The 21,117-nt window shown below is 37.5% G+C and overlaps 1 protein-coding gene across 1 annotated transcript in view; it reads right to left on the reverse strand.

Annotated features, from left to right (window-relative positions):
- Positions 1 to 21,117, reverse strand: part of ADGRL2 (adhesion G protein-coupled receptor L2) — a 690,605-nt gene that overhangs the window by 564,128 nt on the left and 105,360 nt on the right. The window lies entirely within an intron of this gene.

Raw genomic sequence — 21,117 nt, forward strand, 5'->3', positions numbered from 1 at the left:
TTATAATCAGAGCTGGCAGGTCTTCTTGGTGTTTGCTACCAAAAGTAAGTGCCTTACCATATGCTCATTTTCATAGTAACTCACAAATCCTGCCCAATGCACCCAAAATACAGTAGATGTTGTGGTCTATAATAACCTCTATTCACACTGAGGAACTTCTATCCCACCATTTTTCTCAGCCTGAAACAGCAACAGCTGCAGTTACAAGCTGCTGCGTATCTCACCTTTGTTTTTGCTCCTACGTTTCAGCTCTCCCATTGTGCTTTACAAATATTAAATATATTAGTTAAAAAAGAGGAGGGACAAGAACTAACTAACAGCTTTCATTATTTAAAACTGGACTAATTATATTTGAGAGGGGGGGGGGGAAGGCTGGCTCTAAGGAAGAAAAGCTACTTCTATTTAGCCAGCTGCTTCTATGTAATGCAAAGATTGGAAAAAAAAAAACTGGTTAAATATTTTTTTTATTCTCCCTTTTAAATGCATAGTTTAATTTTTGTTATTGAAAGGCTAATTCCCAACTCTCTACCCATATTAAACAAACAGTCCACAATGAAGAGATACTTAAAAGTGGATTTCAAAAAGGAAAGATGATGTTAATATTGATAAATGCTAAGTTTGGCCTTTAAGGGATTTTGTAATATATAAAGTGAACCCCTGTATCCTGTGCTGAATAGAAACAAAAGTCCCTTTTTTCAGTTTAGCCCAGCTAAACTGAAACTGGACTGAAACTCCAACAGTTCTTGGCAATAACCATGGTTGGGACAAATAGGTATTGGAGCCTATAATTTTTTGAAGGACACAGTTTACCCATCTGGAGGAAATATTTTCCTAGCCTGTTCTTAGTTCTCTGATGCAAAAGAAAACTTACCAGTGCAATACTTAATGTCTGCTTGATTTCTTCAGCAAAGTTCAGAATAGTTTCTTAGGAGTGCAAACAGTATGACAAGGTGGGCTGTTTTTCTCCAGCATTTAAGCTGACTAAACAACTAACCTTGGTTCCATATAAGACATTAGAACCATGATATTGATTAGCATGAAAGGGTGGTTTTGTGCCAACTTGGGCCATTCAAGTACTCTGAAAAGCAATTAGGCAAGAAAAGCTAGTGGGGATGCAATAACAAACAGACAAAAAAAAAAACCTAGTTACTATGAAGAGTAAATATGCTTAGTTTCTTTCAAATACTTGAAAAAGAGGTTGACTACGGAGTCCCAAACATGTCAACTCAAACTAGATGTGATTAAGAAATTAAAAGAATAGTATAGTTACCGGTAGGTTGAATTGTAGTAAAACTTAATTTTATAAATATGCCACTGTTATGACAACATTACTGCAGGACATCATCCTGGTTTTATGATATCAAAATTGGGCATGAGCTAAAGCAAAATGAAGCTGCCATTTTCAGTGAAAAAGCAATTTATTTTTATTATGCTTATATTTCTCTGGTTCTGTGGGAGCTCAAGATGGTGTACATGAAAAGAGGTGTTCCCTAAATTTTATTTCTCCGAAACTTTGAGGTGAGTTGACTTGGAAGGGAACAAGTTGCCCAAAGTCACCTAATGCATTATATGCTTGGGTGGGTACTTGGACCTAGTCTCTGTGTACAAGGCTAAATCAGTGCACTTACAACAGCTTTCAAGTTCTACCAGCAATGTTTTGTTTTCTTTACTATTTCACATCTGTCTTTCATTAACAGGAAAGAGACTCCCTTTTGGTGTCCCACTTTTTGAGGGGGAAATATCTACAAGACAGGAAACTTTGAACTTTTCTTTGTCCAGAGTAGAAGATTTAGGTGCTATACCAGAGGCTGAAAAGTCCATAATGAACTAAGTAGCTGTTACCTTTCAGCCTTCTGCACAGGGAGTTCATTTCTTCCAATTATAAAGTATGGGTAGTCCTCGTCTTACAACAGTTCATTTAGTGATTGTTGAAAGTTACCGCAGCACTGAAAAAAAGTGACTTTCGACCATTTTTCACAGTTACGACCTCTGTGGCATCCCCATGATCATGTCATCAAAATTCAGATGTTTGGCAATTGGTTCATATTTATGACCTTTGCTGTGTCCCAAAGTCACACGATCACCTTTTGCAGCCTCCTGGCAAGCAAAGTCAATGGGAAAGCCAGAGTCACTTAAGAAGTGTTACTAACTTAACAACTGCAGTGATTCACTTAACAACTGTGGTTGTAAAATGGGGCAAAACTCACTTAACAAATGTCTCGCTTAACAACATCAATTTTGGGCTCAGTGGTGTTCGTAAGTCGAGGACTACCTTTACAACCAATATTGGGGTGAGATATATGCTGGTTTTGTATATAATGTATTGAACGCTCATTATATTTCCTCAATTTATTCATGTTGCTTGGAATCCTTTTTTTTTTTTGTACTATGTAGAATACCAGAAAAAAAAATGAAGCGATTATCTTAATATTTTTTATAAAATATGCAGAATGAACACCCGTGCCTTCATGCTGGTGACTGCAATCCAGGAATAGTACTTTTGTGTCAAGGTAAATAAATGTCAGGTGAATAAAAATGTTTTTCCAAATGCATACTGTAATTACTAAAGGTAAGTTCATAGCAAGGAGAGCTTCTTTATTAAAGGTTTTGCATTGATGGTTTAGTCCATAGGGTTGTGTGGGACATACACACACACAGGAAGAGAGAGGGAGAGAATGAGGAGGGGGGAGTAAACGGGAAGCTTTTCCAATTCTTCAAAGCAGATTTGACTTTGACCTCACAATCACTCTACCATCCTTGTCTCTTGTGGTGTGACCCAACCAGGCAGCAACCTCTCTTATGAGAAGCTGCATCATAAACAGGAGAGCCAGATGGCAGCTTTGTAGATTTAGGATGGTGGGAGGAGAGAAGAGCTAGGTTAAAGAGAGAGTGATCTGTTCCGCCTGAAGATAATGGCAATGTGTGTGGTGTGTCCCTCTCGCTCTGTGTACGAATGCGATAAATACGGGACATCTCTGTGTGTGGGTGTACGGAACGGTTGCATGTACCCTTGAAGCCAAATGGATACATGATTATTAAATGAACAGTTTTGCCAAGTGCCAAAAACAGTCCGAGTCCCTCTCAGAATTACAACCTTCTTCAAAGCAAACCTCTTCTAGAGGGTTTATTTCCCAAGAGTAGATGAGAGAGAGAGAGAGAGAGAGAGAGAGAGAGAGAGAGAGAGAGAGAGAGATCATACATGCAACCCAGACACATAAGTTACTTTCATTTAGTAAGAATATCTCTCTGAGGGCAACCCATAAGCAGCCATAAGCACTCATCCAAGACTAACCATGGGTATTAGGAATTCCGAGCTGCCACTTTTACACCGTGCTGTCGTTTATTATTTGCTCTAAATCAAAGCTGAATACCACTGTGTCTGTTAGAAAATCATTACGGTGCCATTAGAGCTGGAGTCACAGGCTTTGAGAACAAGATGTATGCCGTCTGTCTGTCTCTTTGTCTATGTGTGTGTGCGTGCGTGTGTATGTGTGTGTCTGTTCTGCCTCCCCTGATTATCTGCACTAGTTCTGGTCAAGAGATACAGCTGTCATGAAACACTCAACAGATGGCAATTGCCAAGTGATGCCTCATCCATATTTGGATGCTCTGGTGACATCTGAGCTTGTGCCTTCATAAACGCTCTCAAGCAGTCGCTTTTATTCCCATAATGCAAAGCTACACAATGAAGAGTGACAACATTCATCTTTCTGAGGAATGGAGATAAATTGAACCACCCTATGAAAAGCACTGTGTAAAATGCTCAAATTTATTGTCCTTTAAAACTTTAACTGGTATAGAGAGTGGCAGCTGGAAAAAAAATGGAGAGGTTGACAAATTAGGAGATGGATCTCTTTGTTATGGAAGCAAGAACAGTAGTGAATGCCTGTTTTACCTCTTAAAAGGCTCTTTAGAGATTGATTTAACTTACCCCCCCCCAAAAAAAAATCCTCACAGCAATTTTTTGCCAGATGCAGGAAAGCCAAGAGCTTTGAGAAGTAATTGTACTGATCAATTTCTTTAAAAATAGGCATCTTAGGCACTGAGAGTTGCTTAGTAGTTTCAGTTTAAATTAAGTTTTAAAGTTAATTCATATTGGATTCTGGATGCTCTTTCAGCTGATGGTTTGTGCTAAGAAAAGAAATGGTTTCCAAGGGCTTCCAAGGCATTGATTTCTAGAATTGTATGAAAATTTACAGCTAAACTGGACTGAGTGTTAGTAAACTTCATGTGGACATCTGACTGTGGCTAATGTAAATATTTTATAGTCACATGTCTGAAATGGTTTTGGGTCTCCTGCTTGAGCAGGGGGCTGGACTAGAAGACCTCCAAAGTCCTTTCTAGCTCTATTCCGATTGATTGATTGATTTTAATTGCCTAAAAAGGTTTTTGAGCTTATAGGGATGCACTTTCTGTCCAAGGGCCTAGTAACTTGGATAATTTTCCAGCTCTTTTCAAAACTATGTCAAATCCATCTACAGTTATATTGCTATAATTTTCAAGATCCATCATAGTGCTTTAAAAATAAATGTGCTACCTTATCAGAGTTCAAACCTTAAAGGACAAGAAAAAGAAAACTAACTGCATCTATATTCTTTCCTTAAGCCAGGATTGTAGAAAGGAACTGAATATTTGAGCCTGGGTGATTATTTTAGCTTATTCCTTCTATAGAGTAGTTTGAAAAACTGCAAAAGTTAACCCTTGGATAGGCCTGTACAGCCAGACTAAGGTAGGAATTCAAGAATGCAGTTGAAGTAGGTGTTTTGTTTGTTTTGTTTTATTTTTGACTCTGGGGTGGTTCTGTGTTTCGTTCCAATATTTCTAGAACAACCTGATCTGAAGGAGTGTTTTTTTAAGAAACAAATTGCTACATGGTACTTTCTGGAGGAACTTGATCAAAAAGAATCATTTCCACAAGTAATTGAACCGCCCTATGAAAAGGACTGTGTGAAATGCTCAAATTTATTCTCCTTTAATACTGTAACTGATATAGACAGTTGCAGCTGAAAAAAAAAATGAATAGACTGACCAATTCTTCCAAAAGGTGGGGAAAACAATGAGTCATAATGACATTACCATTAATTGGTCTGTGACCAGAAAAGTAGAGCTATCAGATCTGGGCTGCATAAGCTATCTTTTCTTTCAGTGATGTACCTTTGCTAAGGAGTCCCTGCTTGGATTAAAGCTTCCTTCTCTGTTCTACATCAATGAAGTTATAGCACCCCAAAATCAATTTTTCAATTGATCTGAAGTGCAATCAAGTATGCTGATCATTTCAAATATTTTTACCATATAATGTAGAATGAAACTAAAAATCAATAGTTGTTTTTTTAAAAAAAAACAAAAAACAAAACAGGTTTCACAAGAATATTTCACCAAACTGTGGCAGGACCTGGTTGGCCATACCTAAAGTTAGAAGCAAAGGAGCATGAAGCCCAGAGATTACCATTATTACCGAAAGGAAATAAAAATAAATAAATAAATAAATAAATAAATAAATAAATAATAAAAAAAATATTTTAGAAGTAGCAGATCTATCAGTAGGAGTGAGAATGAGAAACACAACTCGCAGTCTGCTCTTTCTTACTTGCATGCAATGTTGCAAGCCAGAAATGTTTGTGCCGTCACTTCCAAACACCAATTTATCATTTGGGACATCGTTCTGGATGATTCTAGGTCCTAGGAAGAGAGCCTATGAGAAGATGGCTGTGTCAAACCCCATTTTGTAGCATTGTCAGGAAAACTACGGGAATAAAATGATCAGGAGTTAAGTTCACGTTTGTGGAGATTATTTACGTGTTTATTATTGTTAAAAAGCTGGAAGGAAAGTGTAGCATTTGCTTAACAGAACTGGATAAGTCCAGAAAAGAGAAAATAAAGGGCTATTGCTCTTAGATCTATGCAAAGGTACCTTATAAAAAACAACCCATAACAAAACAAAACCAATAAACATTCAGCGTAGCCAGGTGGGAAGCTAGACACAAATATCACACAATAAAAGAGTCTTTTGTTTTACCTGTCTATTAGTCAGATATTGGCTGATTTCTGCTTAGTCACTCATGGACTCCCAGACTACATTCATTCAGGTTTTGGTATGGCTTTACCTTTTTATTCTGTTACTATTTTACCATATGAAATCTAAAGCAATAGCAAAAGACCAACGTGGCTGATTTCAAGAGGACCATGGTTGTTTTAACTTGACAAATGTTTAATACTTTAGTACTGAATACAATTCATGTTGTATGTTCAAACACAAACAGCAGCTCTTAAGGATGCAGTAATATGAACATCCAACTGAAGCAAAAAAATATTTTTTAATTCTCTTTACCCATATACCCATGGGTTTTTCATTTATTCTTTCTCAACATGAAAAAAGAGAAGACTGAAAACATTTCACCAATTGAATTATGCCAAATAAAACTTCAACGCAATTTATTTTTGTTGGAAAGTCGTATTTCCCAAAGTTGGCAAGAAAACAATTCATTTTTTTCTTATTATAAAAATGAAAATAATTCATTTTGACAATTAGTTAATGCATATGGGAAATAACATTGAATCAAGATCAATTGTAATGTCATTCAAAAACCACCTCACATTTCACTTAATTCGCATTTTGAATTAATGGAAAGGCTTCTTTTGACTACTAATTGAAAAAAGAGAAAACTTCAGAAACTATTTTTGCCTTACATGACAATCTTTATTGTTTGTGGGTTCTTTTTGTTTTCAGTTACTTTTCATCAGATCATTGTAGGGGAATAGTAAGTTGATAGCAAAAGCAAAAATACAATAAATAGAAATATTATCAATTAAGTTGCTTTCAAATTCCTGTAACCCCCTGCTCTGCCACACCCTCAAAGGCTTTCTTAATGCAATAATCTTTTGTTTTCATTTTGTGCTAGTCAAGCTCTAGCAGAAAGCAGATTAAAACAAACTGCATGTACTTTAATTTCTAACAACATCTGTACATTAGAGTTTGCCATACAAAGGAGTAGATTATATGAACTTTCATTAAAATTACAGTGCCAGAGAACAACTGTTGCCTGGTTACAATTACAACTAATCTCTGGATGGTCTAGCAGAGATCAAAGTTATTTTTCCTTTAAAATATTGTATTCATTACATTAAAAAAAAAACATACTGTGGAGGGATTCCCACAAAAAAAGGATCCAAGCAGTTGAAAAGTAAGCAAGTGGATGATGTCCCTGTCATGTAGTCTGGTCAACTTGTCTGCTGTGATCAAAATCACCACAACTGTGATGTGCCTTAAATGGTGCATCTAAAAGATTCTTGAAAAAAAGTAATTAAGAAGAAGAATCAACTTTGTTCTAATCCATAATGTTTCTTTCATAGTAGGTAAGGACACATAGTTTGCATATGCTTCTAAAGCTCCTTCTGCCCCCCCCCCCACAAACAAAAAAGTCATCAAATTTTAGTATTAGTGCAGAGAGCTGCCACATTTCTGCAGTGAAGAATAAAGTGCAGGAATAAAGCTGTTTCTTCCACTTTTGTGCTGAGTCAGCTACTGTATTTTCTGACCCACTTACTACTTCTGCCAAATCAACCATAAAAATTGCTTACAATATCCCAAATATTACAAGCCCAACTGGATCAAAGTGCTATAGGGTTATCACCACTCTATGCTGACCTCTACACACCTTGTTGCTTATTCTTTTCCCCAATTCTTTTCCTAGTTCCTGACACTGCTAAGACTACCAAGGTCCCTTCAGAAAGTCCTTGATCTTCTCTGTTCTTCTGTTGATGCTTTCTCTGTCTCTCTCTTTCTCCCACAATTTTTCCAATCCATATAGCAATAGCAATAGCATTAAGACTTACATAGTGCTTTATAATGCTTAACAGCCCTCTCTAAGCAATTTACAAAGTCAGCATATTGGCCCCAACAATATGGACCCTCATTTTACCAACCTTGGAAGGAAGGAAGGCTGAGTCAACCTTGAGCCAGTCAGGATCGAACTCCTGGCAGTGAATAGTGAGTTAGCCTGCAATACTACATTCTAACCACTGCACCACCATGGCTCCTTAAGTCTTTGTTTGCTCTTTTCTCCTACCTTCCTACCTTAGTTAAGGAAGCCAGAGCATCCATTAGTGCACAAGGTGGTTTTCATAGTCAGAGGGCTGGATAATCATTTAGCCAGACAGTGTATAATGATTTCAAAGGAGAGTCCCAGTTGGTATTTTCTTTGGCACAGGGAAACAGTAAAAAAAATAAGTTTTTTTTTAAAAAAAACAAAGTCTGGAAGCAATTTATTATTTTAAAGGTGAGTGTGAGTAGATTAGTTTAAATTATCTAAAAGGTTACATATGTGTGTGTGTGTGTGGGGGTGCATTTAATTAAAATTATTAATGGGAGTTTTTTCTTTTAAAAATCAGTCTATGCTGAAGTTGAGAGGGGGTACGTAAGATGGAAATCATGGTTCATTTTTTGTAACATAGACATTTTCCTTCCCACTCTATCAGAACTGCCCTCCCCTCCCAAAATTTTTTTTTAGGGATAGAGCAGATAAAATCTATGATATGCAAAGTACGCATTCAAATATAGATGGTCTTTGAATTATGACTGTAATTCAGTCCAACATTTCCGTTGCTAAGCAAGGCAGTTATTAAGTGAGCTGTGCCTCATCTTAGAACATTTTTGCCACCGTTAAGTGAATCATGCAGTCATTAAGTGAAACTGGTTTCCTTTAGCTTATCAGAAGCTGGCTGGGAATGTTACAAATGGTGAGCACATGACCTGGGACAGGGAAATAATTATAAATACATGACCAGATGCTAAGCGCCAAAATTTTGACCATGGGGATGTGCAATACGTGTAAGTGTGAAAACCAGTCCTAAGTCACTTTTTTCAGTGCCGTTGTAGTTTGAATGGTCACTAAATGAATGTTTGTGCAGCTAGCAAGGTCCTTCTTTAACTGAAGTGTTTCTCTCTGTAGACTCTAGAATAAGCAGGTGGAAAGGTTAAGTTACCAATACCCATTGCAAAAGAAGGACGATCACTTCTTATACTCTTTTTTCACTTTCATGAGAAACCGTCATGGCGAAATTAGTCCTCTGCTCAGTGATCAACTTTTGCTTATGGCAGAGGTCCCCAACCCTTTGGGCAACAGGGACCGGTGCCATAGAGAAAGGTTTTTCCATGGGCCAGAAGGGGTGTAGTTTTGAATACTGCCTGCATCCCAAGGATGGATCTTTGCTTGTTTGTGTGGCCTGCTTGTTGGCATGCTGCGGAACCCTGCCTGTCCATGGACCGGTGGTTGGGGACTCCTGGTTTAGGGCCTCCCCTTCTTGAAATGCATCACTCAGCTGTAAACCTCAGGGTGAGAGAATCTCTTGTTAATGCCACATGGTGACTATTGGCAATTTCACCTGGCAAGTCATGTTACCAACTGTCCTGGTCTATTTAATGATTATTAATAATCCCATCCCTCTGTAAAATGTATGTCTGAATTTCTACAAAGTGCTTTCCCAACAAATGTCAGGTTTTTTTTCTCCACTCCCTAGAAAATGTTCTGTATCCTTATCATCACAAAATTTAAAACTGATTTATGGGTAGAAACCAATGCAATAAAACAAAGTAAATATTTTTTGTTGTGATGGGTTCTTGTTCAATTATTGCCATTTTGAGTGAACTGCAATGTCTTCTGTGTTTCTGTTTCTTTTATACCAAATAAATAATAAGACTGTGATAGGCAGAATGTTTAGTATTGATTTAAGGCTCAGGAATGTAGCTCACAGCCTGAAGAAAAGTAGCTAGACAATTTAGAAGATAGTATCTGATGGAAATCTTAAAAAAACAAAACAGAACAAAAAATGCTTTACAAAGGCTCCACAGTTCCCACTTCATTAGATAGATTACATATTGAGCTATCAGTTCAATTAAAACACACCTATGATGATTGGTCAAAGAGAGTAAATAGTTATTGCTAGGCTAATGAGCAGCGTTGCCTTCATATTAATTGTGCAATACCTTTGCCTATTGTTCTGGTTATTAACTGGATGGTATCTATGTGGGTGGGAAAACTTACTCATGAATGTCAGACAAACAGTAATCATAAAATGACAGGTGAAACCAAATGCAAAAGGACCGAAGCTCAGTTGGCTGCTGTGACCTGAATTTCACCACAAAGGATGCAACCCACAGACTGCTTAACGATGCATATTTGGAAATAAATTGGCTGGCACTACTGGTGTCGATCAAAGAGCAAGCAGATGCGTGCAACAGTATTGATTTCTCTAGCTTGATCACTTGGTGGGACTATTTCAGTGCAGAAATTAAGACAGGGAATTGGAATCATATCCAGAACATCTTACACAAGTCCAATCATCACTTTTTAAATCTTTTTTTCTAAAGAGATGCTTTGTTTTACAAATGACTTTCTGGAAAGAAATAATTAAGTATCTATGTTTAAAATGTATTTGTGTGTATTGTTAAGATTATAGATGGTTTATGTACACAGATAAATAGATATTATTATTATTATTATTGTTGTTGTTGTTATTGCCTTTTTAAAATATACCTCAAGGTGGCAAACATATCAGATAATCCTACCACCTATTTTCCCCAGAAAAACAGCCCTGTGAGGTAGATTAGGGTGAGAGAGAGTGACTGGTCCAAAGTCACCCAACCAGCTTTTATGCCTTAAGGAAGGGAGACCTAGCACATCTGGTTTCTAGATCAGCACTTTAATCACTACCCCAAACTGGTTCTCGCATACAAATAAACAGATGTAACTACGGGTAGTATCCATTGAGTCCAACGTTTCTGTTTCTAAGCAAGACAGTTGTTAACCAAATTTTGCCATTTTGCAACCTTTCTTGCCACCATTGTTCAGTGAATCACTGCAGTTGTTAAGTAGAATAACACAACTGTTAAGTGAATCTCGCTTCCCCAATGTCTTTGCTTGTCAGAAGGTCACAAATGACTCTGGGACACTGCAACCATCATAAATATGAGCCAGTTGTCAAGTGGCCAAATTTTGATCATGTGACTACAGGGATGCTGCAATAGTTGTAAGTATGAAAAATGGCCATAAGTCACTTTTCTAATGCTGTTGTAACTTTGAATGTTCGCCAAATGAATGGCTGTAAATCTAGGAGTACCTGTCTATACTGTATTTTCTTAATTTTCTTATACCATGTTTCTACAAATTGCTCAATGCTTCGTCTGCTGTAACAAAAAGCAAAAGAGTCAACCATACTCAGAAGGCACAAACCTTTGATATGCGGTGAAGAGTATTAAACACTTTGGATTAATTCACTTGTAATACAGGAATTTTTAACATGCCCTGTATCTGCAGCTCTAGTGTTGGAAAAATACCCATAAACCATACTCTCAAAATTTCTTCTACTGTAGTAGGTTACCTGCAATGATGCAATGCTGTAGGGCATCTGGAAAATGCCACTGAATTTTTTTCATATCTCAAAGTTTGCATTGCTCCAGAATCTTTTAAGATTCTCCCACAGGCTGTTGTTCTCAGATCCTGGCATTATTGTTATTGTTTCCACCGCTGCTGCTGCTGTTATATTCCTCTTCTTCCTCTTCCTAAATCAAGAAATGGCAGTGACCATACTCAGTGACTTGGGTTCCCAAATTCCTCCTGAGAATATTGAATGTTAATGGGTCTTGGGCTGGTAAAGTCGCAAGAGTTATGATTAATACAGTTCTGTGCACTGCTGGGTTGCCACTCATAAGGCTTCTTGAAATGGAATCTGACCCAGAGAGAGACAAGAATCAGTTACATTCCCTGTGTGATTTCAATAATGTAAAAAATATGTCAGAGAAGAAAGACCAGGCAAGAAACAAGGCATGGAAAACTCATTCCCGTTATAACAAAACTATCTTACCCTAAGAAAACATCTAGGAACTGTTATATGTTTCCTTTCCTAAAAGATGAAAAAGCAAGAAGTCTTAATTCTATGATCTTGGGTTGGTTTCTAAAACAAGTTTAACAAATCATAATTCACATTCACACATTCATTAACATTCTACGTTCCTGCGAATTTATTCTCCTTCATTTCTCCTTTCGGAAGGATTGAAAAACTAACCCCCATAATTTCAGCTTGATCACATTGTTTATATTCCTAGTCCTGCCCTGTGTTAATCCTACCCTGCTTACCTTCTTTGGATATTTGACAAGTGTTCTCCTGTTTGGGCTTATCATCTAGACAGGCAGTCTCCAGGTCCCTAATAATTGATTTTGTTTTTCTTTGAACTCTCAGCAATGTGCCAATAGATTCCAGGCAATTGGGTGTCTCGGACTGATAACAATATCCACCATAGGGTTGCGTCAATAAAATTGCACAGGACCGTAAATCTCTGATGTCAAAAAAATGGGGCGGCTGTTGTAACACTGCATATTATTTTGCTATGCAGAGTAGGACACAAAGTAGCTTTCCCCACATAAACTGTGCAGAGGATTCGATGGAACTTTTGTCTGCTAGAGATATGTCCTATCTTAACCTTAATCAAAATAGAGCCCGAAAAGACCTTGGAGGTCTTCTAGTCCAACCCCCTGCCCAAACAAGAGACCCTAAACCATTTCAGACAGGTGACTACTGTTCAGTCTTTTCTTAAAAACCTCCAGTGATGAAGCAAGCTTCTGAAGGCAAGCTGCTCCACCAGTTAATTTTCTCTAGGAAGTTTCTCCTTAATTCCAGGTTGCTTCTGTCCTTGATTAGTTTCTCTCCATTGTTTCTTGTCTTGCCTTCTGGTGCTTTGGAAAATAAGTTGACCCTCTCTTATTTGTGGTGACCCCTCAAATACTGGAATACTGCTATCATGTCACCCCTAGTCCCTCTTGTCTCTAAATTAGCCATACCCAATTCATGTAACTGTTCTTCATATGTTTTAGTCTCCAGGCCTTTAATTGCTTTTCTCAACATCTTTTTTATAATGTGGTGATCAAAACTGTGGTGTGGTCTTATTAAGGATTTATAAAGTAAATAAAGTACATATAGTGTAAAGTAATTCTGAAGACTTCTAACTTACCTGGGAAGAAACATGTAATACCACTTGAGTATCCGCAGACAACAAAGTCAGACTGTATTTTATTGTTACCTCTAAGCTTATTCATCTCTTAATAAACTAGTGTCAGACATATTTTCTGCCTTCAGTGAAACATGTACATTTCCCACACATATATTTTTCAGCTAGATTTTTAGCAAGGGGCAGAAAATATCAGGCTGGTGTTCCATCACACTGATGCTGTGATTGCTAATGTCTTGATAAAAATCCCTAGTGTTTATGCATTTGCTATGTTTCTATGAATATAGTATGATACAACTGAGATTCAACATAAAAACGAATTTTGTGTAATACTTTCAATGAAGTATTTCTAGAGTCTGATTTTATAAATAGCAGTTAAATTTCTTTCTTCTTATTGAATCCTTAGTGTCAGATAACTACTTTTTCACAATTCTTTATTTATATCTAAAAGAATGCTATGGTAAGATAAGACCCTGCATGGGATCTTCCATTGACAAATAGCTGAGGTGGCAAACACTGGAAAATTCTACCAGTATCTGGAAAAGGCTGGACTAAAAGATGGTACTGAGGCACTGATCATAGTTGCATAAGAACAGGCACTAAGCACCAGTACCATAGAAGTAAAGATCTATCATGCTAGAAAAGATCCAAGGTGCAGATTATTGGATTGAGGCCTCAGAGGCAGTCTAACACATATGCAGGCAGGAATAGCATACATGGAATGGCACAACCAAGTGGCTGGCATTGTACAGGAACATCTTCATAATGTACAAGACTCCCAAATCTCCTGATAGGAGATCTCATAGAAGGTTGTGAAAATAAGAGAGTTAAGATTCTGTGGGGTTTCCAGATCCAAACAGACAGAGAGATATTAGCCAGTAAACCAAGCACTTTGATATTAGACAGGGACCAGAAGATAGCGGTGGTGATAGAACTAGCAAGGTTGAGTACAGCAACATCAGGAAGAAGCATGAGAAGATGGAGAAGAACCAGGGTCTGAAAGAGAAACTAGAGAAGGTATGGAAAATAAAGGTTGAAGTGGTCCCAGAGATGGAGGAGAATTTGGGGCTGTGATTCCTAAACTGAAAGAGTGACTCCAGCAGATCCAGGAACAACATCATCTTTGTCCAGAAGAGTGCAGTGCTAGGAATAGTTAAAATCCTACACAGAATAGGAATAGCATTTAGACTTATACACTGCTTCACAGTGCTTTATAGCCCTCTCTAAATGGTTTACAGTGTTAGCATATTGCCCCCAGTAATCTGGGTCCTCATTTTATTGACCTCAGAAGGATGAAAGGCTGAGTCAACCTTAAGCCACTCAGAACTGAACTCCTGGAGTGAGCAGTGAGTTAGTCTGCAATACTGCATTCTAACCACTGCGCCACCAAAGAATCCTCAACTCCCAGCCCTCTGATAGAGGACCAGCAATTGAAGAAAATACAGATCATCCATGGAGTGAGAAAGGGTGTGTGTGTGTGTGTGTGTGTGTGTGTGTGTGTGTGTGTGTGTGAGAGAGAGAGAGAGAGAGAGAGAGGGAGGGAGGGAGAGAGATAGAGATGAACTGTATTCACACAGAACCTAGCTTTTCTGCCCAAGCCACTTTTTCAGTTGGGAGAAATAAGATTTATTGAACGAGATGAGTAAGCAGATAATTGGAATCCCAAAGGTGCTTTTTCAGGAGGCAACTAGACATTCTTGTTTTTCTTTGAAGACATTTTGCTTCTCATCCAAGAAGCTTCTTCAGCTTTTATTGGATGGTGGAGAATAGAAGCATTTATATTCAATGACAGCACAGTCCTTTCAGCAGTTCCAAGAAGATTCCACAACCATATGCACCACTCAGGTGACCCTGGGGACACAGATAAACCTCCAAGTGGCCTCAATGACTCTCTGAAAGAATGCAAATGACCAGCTGTCTGCAAGGAATATAAATCCTTCCATTTCCCATCATCCAATCAGAGCTGAAGAAGCTTATTGGATGAGAAGTGAAACATCTTCAAAGAAAAATAAGAAAGTCCAGTTGCCTCATGAAAAAGCAACTTTGGGATAACTATGACCTAGATGACTGAGAATCTCCATAGACAGATAATTGAATGCAGGATTATTTAAATCACAGGTAAATCAGGTACACATATTCATTTTCTTGGAAGCCATAGAGTTAAGTAATGAGAGGAAATAAATAAAAGTTGCCTGGACCATGAGCATTATATAATATGGTGACACATAAACGTGACATATGATAAAGAAAACTAATAACAAATAGATGTATTTTCAGTTTTAAAGCATCATATAGGAATGTTTCACTTAGAATTTTGATTCTTTTTTCTATATGTAGCTCTGATGATCATAATAGCTAAACTACCACACTATGGATCATCTCTTGTAAATTAGAGAGTTTGCTGTTTGTGGGAGAAAAAATTTAGTTATATAATCTTCCATTCGTGGTTGATATAGTGTTGCCTTGGAGATATTGCAATGTTTTAAATGGATCACTGGACAGTAACAACAAGAAAAAGGAAGAGACTGACAGTTTGATTTTCTGACTATAGAACAGACAGATTCATTCAGAGAGAGAGAAAGAGACATACTTTCTCAACTGTAAACAATTTTAATGAAAAGTATGGATAACAATTAGAAGTTCTCACTTAGCAGAACTCATTTCATCTCACAGGTTACAAGTCATTTAGCAAAATCTACGTGGAGTTCATTCTAATTGCAAAATTTTACTAGGAAAATATAACAACCATATATAAGTAATAATTACCCAATGTGCAATTCATAATTGGGGGTATAAAGAGAAAAGACCTATACAGTGGAGAACTACTAAGTAATTGAGCTTGAGAGATTTTAAGGCAACATGGTATGTGTTTAAACAATTTGCCTTGGTCCTAGATGCCTAAATTTAAGGATCAAAAAGTTTAGTTTAGGCAAGACTACTTCTAATCCTTTGTAGTCATCCATTCTTAATAATATAGTGATCCAGCTATAGATTTTATTAAGCACATTGTTTACTGTACTCTTGAATTTTTTTTCAAAATACAATTTGCAAACAATAACCATACTATCCACAAGATTATGATGAACATGCTATCCACAAGATTAGAGGGACATTAAGAGTTTCTGAAAGTAAATTCAACTTTCATTTCCAAAAAGGCATTATGCTTGTCTATTCAGATATTCTCTATAGTAAATCTTCATGAAAAAGAACTGCATGGCTGAGAATCACTGCAAGCATATTTCTATGAAACTTTCTGACTGAAAAGACACAAAATAGGTTCTTTGATTCCAGATTTGTCCTTAACAAGGGATAACATCCTGACATATAGGAGAAGCCATGTCTCAGATATGTTGGGCCTATTTTTTTTCTAGAAATGTCCAGTTCTAGATTTATGTGAATATAAACCTGTTGTCCAAAGTCAAACTACTGATCTAACTAACTCTTCCTAGAACCACACCAACCTATTTTAAAGCATCTAAATCTTCTTAATGATCTTCAAATATTTTAATGTTCTAAAGCCAGACAGGCTTTAATAAGGTGCTGGTCTAATCAACCATAGTCAATTCATCTGGGAGAAGAAGTCCTGGAAAGCTGACACCCAAATCCAATTTTTAAAGTCACCTTGAAAAGGCTTAACTAATATTCGGAATGAGAGAGAAGTAAATGGAGGAATAGGGAGTAGAGAGTTTAGAGGCAGTTGAACAATACATAAAGCGCAGAAACGTCCCTGGTGAGTCCCGAGGATTTGATTCTGACTGCACAACATATCTTTTAGACTAGTTTGGGAACTGAACCAGAAGAGCAGAAAAAATCTGTATAATGAGAAATCACACAGGCTTACAGGATGGTAAATATATTATGTGTTTAACCTTTCTCTAATGTTATGAAGTTTGGGATAGTACAGTTTGGGGAGAGAGTGGATTAGAAACATATGCAACATTTTACTGTTGATTTCTTTACAAAGATATACAGTATGCAAGAACAAGCAGGATGCTTTCCAGAACCCAGAAAAATGGCTATCCATTTTCAAAAGAAAAGCACAGGATACCCATCTCTCACTTTGTTTGCTTCCGGTTTAGATAAACTCCAGTTTAAAACTTCTAAATCTCTGTTTCATTCCGTTTCTCCCTGCTGTAACATTTCAACAGGATTCTTTATCTGCCAACTCTTATTAGCTGAAGGGTGTCATGTTCCAAAAGCAGGGACAGAGTTTCCAGTCATTAACTCTCATTCAGAGTATATCAGCCAACTGACTAGGAAGCAATTAGCTCAAGGATAGATGGTTGACCAGCTGCTTTAGCATAGTACGGCCAAGAAATAAAACCTAGATACATTGATTCATATGAACAGGCAGGGCTATATTGTTGGGACAGAATTACTTGATTGCTAATAACCTAGAGCACTGTGTAGAAAAATGTCTTAGTTTACACTCACACTGGAGTTCCTTGCAGGATCTGTTTATTTGGGGCTAGTTATGTATTTCTGAAGTAGGGTTTCATAAATATGTAAATAGGTGGGTTGCTGATATACGGAGGGCGAATAACAATCGAAGGGATCTTGCAGAATGCTTCCGACAAAGCAGCTCTGTTTCCCAACCTTGGCAAATTTCAGAAGAATGCACTTCAATTTTCTTAGCAATGGCCATGAAGGCTGGGGAACTTTAGATACTGAAGACCAAATATCTGGAAATCGACAAAATAAATTTACAGTCTTTTTTTTTTCCAAAATGATCTTCCAGTATGGAGTCTTTCCCAGCCCAGCCCTCAGTAATGCATGGGATTCATTAACAGTATTTTTTTTGTGAGAAACTATATAAAAGAGAAGTATACCTTACATTACATTAAAAATGAGTGAATATTACCAGATGTCACATGCAGAACAATTCACATTCAGCCTAGTTGTGTTCGAAATTACATACAGTATACTGAGAAAATTGGATATAAAACTGTACTTCTCCTGTAACCAAGAAATGCAGAGTTTTCTTTTCCTTATTTATAAAATAAGTTACAGCAAATCTAACAGAACAAGATAATAAATGAATACAGATGACACTGAGTTGTACTGGATTTAGACTAAGCCACCAATAGAAGTGGCATCTCTAGCAGTCCTCATGAGAAAAAAGAAGAAAGAAACCCCTTCCAAAATATAAGTACTCTATTGAAGAGTACTTTGTTACTATCTAATAAATGCCCTGTGTCAAAAACAACTGCAACATCGTTTTTATAATTTCTGAATCTTAAGCTACTTCTACAGCATCTGAACCTTGTCATAAGGCAAATCATTATCCAAACATTTGGAATTATATTTAAAGGCTTTTTAAAGATATTGCTTTTTGTCTAATTCTAGGAAGCACCTTTTTTTATTCCTTGCCTGCCCCACAGTTGTTCAGCTCATCCTGTTGTTATTCCTTTTTCGCACTCTACCTCTTGATAAACTCTGTGGTGTCATGGCAAAAACAATCACAAGTGACAGTGACTGAACTGTACAAACATGCAGACAACTGATTAAACAAAAATAAAACAAGAATCAAATAGCTCTTCTGCATAATTCCTAATTTGCATGCATAAACAACAAGGTGGCAAGACTCCAGGATTCCGTGTATTTCCTAGAGCACTTTGAATAATTTTGTTGTCTAAGCTCCTTCACTGACAGGAATTTCAGATTTATTTCTTTCCACTCAAGTCCCAGGTAGGAAAAATATTACCGTATACCTATCTCAAGAAACCGGTCTTTTCCTTATTGTAGCAAGAAGGCAGCTTGCATAGCTATTTATTCTTTCACACATTGGGGACCAAAACATGCAGAAAGGAGCATATGGAAAAGGAACATATATGGAAATCAGCCATCAGTTTTCTGGTCATGTAAAGATTATGACCTACTTTTGTATCCAGGGATCCTCCCAGACTATCTAAATGAAATATAAAGATGCTCTGGTAACAACTTTTTTCTTCCATGTTCCTTTGATGTCATCTTCACTGCATACCCAGTCCATGAGCTATACATAATTGTAAGGGTTGCTACCTTACCTGTAAATCAACAATAACCAAGACCAGCCACCAATTGGGTAAAATCAGTTATGTTTTGCTACCCATTATATTGGAAGTAAAGTCAAGAGATAGTAGTGCAATGCTTATAAGTATGAACAATGCTTAATGGCTTTTTCAGTTGATGAAGGCCCACATCTTCCCTTTTGATCTATAGTTAGTATGGTCTACCACCATCTGCCACTGTCTCCCTAAAGAGTTAGACATAAGCACACTGTGCCAATGGTTTATTAGAATGGAGCAATAGTATTAGACTGCTCAGCCAGAAATAGTACATATTTTCACTCTCTTTTCCTTACTGTTCTTGTGCAAGGCTGAAAAAATATTACAACTGGTATAACAGTATAATATAGCAGTGGAGTAGTGTAGCCATGAAAGATTGTAACAGGGGCAGTGGGCATTTCTGCAACTTAACAGCACCTTTGGAACATCATTTCATCTTTCTTGAAGTGATAAAAGCCTGATTTTATCATCATTATGCTATAAATCTCTAGAGAAAGATAGCCAATGTGGGACAGGCTGAAGTAGCACAGCACCAAAATGATTAGTTCAGTGCCAAGCCCATTGGCTCTGGAGCTGAACATAGTGAACTTTTGGGGCCTTCATAAAGAAAGGAAAGGAAAGGGAAAGAACTTCCAAGTAAAAATGCTTTTGTGGCTAAGCTCTTGCGATTTGATATTTTGTTTGTTGCTTACCATTTTTCAGTTTTGCTAATAATAAAAAGAAAATAGGGCTAGAAAGAATTCTCTAGAACTGATCACTATGAACACACATGTGGCTATCAGCATTGGGCAATGATATGCAATACAAGAGAGGCAGGATAGGGCCTGGTAACAGGACAGTAAATATTATGCCATTATAATATTTTCCTAAGTTAAGGATAGGTTGTCATTGTTGTCAGCCATTTATTGTGCCCAACCCTCAACCACACTGTGGACCGCCACTCTCCATACCCCTCTGTCTTGCATCTCCTTCATTCCACCATGCTCATACAGGTGTCATCCTTTATAGTGTCCAGCCAGCAGGTATTAGGGAGCCCCTTCTCCTTTTTTCACTGATCATAACCTTGAGCGAGTCAGCTCGCATGACATGACCAAAGTATAAGAGTCTCTGTTTGGCAATGAAGTGATATTTTTGGTGAAGATCTGCCTAGAACTTGTTTGTTTGTTATTTTTGTTTATTTTTGCAGTCCATGGGATGCATAATAGTCATCTCCAGCACCACAGTTGAAAGGTGTCCCCCACCCCTTCCTCCTATCTGCTGAGTCCATGTTTCACAGCCACAAGTAACAATTGGAAACATTATTGGATAGGTAAATGGCATTAATTCAGTCCCAGGGGAAGGTTTGGGCTTCTGTTACATAATTCTTTGAATATATACATCAGATTATACAACAGCATTATATACTAACTACCTTCTTACATCCTCCTATTCCATTATCAGATGGTACCAATATATATAATTGCACCGAAAGCATAATTAAAAAGATCAGAATCACACAAGTAGAATGGGTGTCATCTGCCACCTCACGCTTGTGGCTTCACAACCGTTCAGTATCAGCTGCCACAAACTCTGGGGGGGGGGGCTGGATGGGAGGGAGTATGCTTCAAGGAAATGAAGCTTCACTGTATCTCTCCAAGATGGGCTTCAAGGACAACTGGCTGGCAATAGAATGCAGCTGCATACCAAATCTATGCCTGAAATGACCATTCTAAAAACATCATGTTTGAATTTGATTGGACATGTGGGCCCAGTGATGGGAGGCAACTAAGGGAAGGAAAAGTTAGACTTTGGGATTTTGGCATGCACTTTTTCCATTCTGGCTATGCATTACTGCAATTCATTTGACTTCTAGTAAACTATGCCTTTCTCAGTAAATGGAGTTAAGGATCGTTCTTAATTAGAGATTCAAGCTGAGGCAGGTCTGACAAAATGTGGCATAGTGCAACTTCAGAAAGCCAACTGACAAATGATGTTTGAGTATTCTCCAACTTACAAACAAATGAATGTAAAGATGCTGCCTTACATAAATCATACCAATGGCCATTTAACTAATACTTTATTGGGCATCAG

The sequence above is a fragment of the Crotalus tigris genome, unplaced genomic scaffold (genome assembly GCF_016545835.1).
Source record: "Crotalus tigris isolate CLP2741 ecotype Arizona unplaced genomic scaffold, ASM1654583v1 scf7180000023719.973015, whole genome shotgun sequence".
NCBI classification, from domain to species: domain Eukaryota; kingdom Metazoa; phylum Chordata; class Lepidosauria; order Squamata; family Viperidae; genus Crotalus; species Crotalus tigris.